We start from the raw sequence: 2,657 nt of genomic DNA, 5'->3' as shown, positions 1-2,657 counted from the left end.
AAAAAGGAGCACATTTCCGGATTTTGTTTTGGAGTACAAGGGAGTACATTGCAATAAAAAGGAGTACGTTTACTCCCAAAAGCAGTACATCTGGCAACCCTAGTAACAGCCAAAACGAATGGAGATAGATATTGACAAATGTATACATAAATGCTCAGAATGGAAAGAGAAATCGATTAATCGATCGTCCTTCTAACGCTAACTGGAGCAAAAATTGAGATATCTCAACGAAATTTGGTATATAGTTTTCCCTTTATTCAAGGTAGGTTGGTATTGAAAATGGGCGAAATCAGATTGTAACCTCGCCCACTTCCTATATAACGGTACCTTCGAAAATGCAAAAGCTACCATATTTTAATAAAATTGGCTCAAAATTGTTAAAATTAGTACTTATCAGTGGCGTAGCCAGGATTTCGCGAAGGGAGGGGCATGATAAAAAAATCTGCTATAGCTTAAAGGTGAGACCATCGCTTGTGTGTAATTTTTCATACATATATGAGCCATTCTTACCGTTATATATTTCTTGTCTACGTATGAAAAGCAATCGGTTTTATAAAGGTTTTGTAAGACTCTACTCGTAGACTGTACTCTTATAAGGATTCTATATTGCTCTTAATAAAGAACATGTATTCCAAAAGAGGTTTATGAGGCTCTGCGTATACGTACTTTTATAGGACTATTTTTTAATCTGTTTTCTTTTCCATTTCGTGATTAGTGCAAATCCTCTACAAATTTAAGATCTCTATAAGTTTTCTTCACTCAGAATCAGCAACAAGCAAATTTATACACTTCTATAAATTTTAATTCTTAATTCTTGGATTCCTCTTTCCAAAGAACATGATTACTCTTTATCCATACCATTCCAGACTTTAGTAGATAACACAGGCCTGCGATGGTATCTCCCTTAAAAAACGAATTAGAAATTTTGGTAGGTATTAGTACTAAGTTACGAAGAAAATTAATAAAAAATTCCATCACGTAAATTTTCCCAGAAAATTCGTTTTTAATTTTCTGCAATGTTGCAGAATATTAATAGCGTTAACTTCGAATTTCCATGAGTCTTTCTGATTTACGGAGGATTTTGTATAAATTTGCTCAATTCTAAAAGGATTTAGCATTGTCAAACTCTCCAAGTACAATATGTTGGACTTTAATACACAAATTGGTTTTATAAGAGTCTTTGGATAGAAATCTGGCTGTAGCGCCACAATTTTTATGTATTTTTAATGGAAAAAAAAAAACAAGTTAGAAAAGCAAAAAATTAAAATTTTCGTTTTCTTCTTAAAAGCCTTTTCATGGCAGAAGCACACTCTCGGCGGATGTTGCTCCTACGAAGGTCCTACGAAGTCCTACGCACCTTTAACCAATCAGCGACAGATGTTCATAAAATTAAGTCCTGAAATTGTTATTCAATTGACATTTCATTTCCTAAAATATTTCAGTTTCGTATAACATTTCTCTGAAACGCTTAGTCAGTGTCAGGTCAAGGTGTTTTATAAAACGTTTAAATATTTTATAAACTCATTTTGGAGAGTACTATTCTTATAGTAAAACATACAATTCACAACTGACTATAGATCAACAGTTTACACTACGAAGCTCCGCCGGTTGGAACCCTTTTGGTCTTATAAGAGTTTAGAGACTATTTTATAGAGCAAAGTGAAAGGGTATATGCTTTTCAGTTTTGCGCAATTAAACCATTACAAAACTGTTTATGTTATCCGGCTTCACACACTAGTATTTTCTGACCGTCGGCTTTTTTAGAGGTGGGAAAGTATCGGTAGTCACACCACCGATCATTTTCGCAATTTCTGGAAAGACTATCAATAACATCGCGATAGTATCGTTATTGTCAGACTATCAATCGTTTAGCTATTTCCCAGAAAACTATCGATATTATCGCGTTATTATGGTTAAAAAAAAATAAAAATAAAGTGTTAATGATAATTCGTTTTCAAAGATTTTAAAAGAATTTTATTCAGCTGACTGTGTGAACACCAAGAAGCGGTAGCTCAATTAAAAGGTTAATTGACTCAATTAAATTTCCGTCTGAACTCAATATAATCGACAAACTTTATGTGCGTTTATGAATAGTTGTCGATAAAATCAATATTTCTTGTTTTTTGATGGAAGTTTTCGATGCCTGTTTGTTTACACGTTAAGATTAGATGTATATGCGTGTAAAAACAGAGGGTAGAAATATATGTACAGTCACTCACAGAAGTATTCGTTTTTTGGGGTTTTTTACAACATTCAAAATGTTTTCCATTAAAAACCTCTTCTGTTAATTTTTATTTAAAATATAGATCATTCTACAAAAAAACATGACTGTATTCTCAAAGTCTAGCAACGCCCCCATAGGGGTATTTAGCCGATTTATGCGGCCAAAATTATTTTTATGAATATTTCAACTCGAAATGTTTAGAAAAGACGTGTTTTGACATATAGAATTGAAAATGTTTAAAATCAAGTAAATATAGGTTAAAACACACACACAGTTGCCACCTGTTAAAAATTTTGCTCAATTAGTTAAATGAATTGCTGCAATATGGGTATCAATAGAAATTAGTTTGAAAAGGCTTCCAGGGTTTAAAAGATCAAATTCAACTTTAATTAAAGGAATTAAATAATTCAAATATGTATCACAGTATAGGTAA

General features: G+C 32.4%; 1 protein-coding gene across 1 annotated transcript in view; it reads right to left on the bottom strand.

Annotated features, from left to right (window-relative positions):
- Positions 1-2,657, bottom strand: part of LOC118741538 (allergen Tab y 5.0101-like) — a 5,567-nt gene that overhangs the window by 2,039 nt on the left and 871 nt on the right. The gene's annotated exons all lie outside the window — the stretch shown is intronic.

This window comes from Rhagoletis pomonella, unplaced genomic scaffold (assembly GCF_013731165.1).
Source record: "Rhagoletis pomonella isolate Grant_MI unplaced genomic scaffold, Rhpom_1.0 Rhpom_scaffold_00006, whole genome shotgun sequence".
In the NCBI taxonomy this organism is placed as follows: Eukaryota; Metazoa; Arthropoda; class Insecta; order Diptera; family Tephritidae; genus Rhagoletis; species Rhagoletis pomonella.
This window is presented reverse-complemented; position numbering and strand designations above follow the sequence as displayed.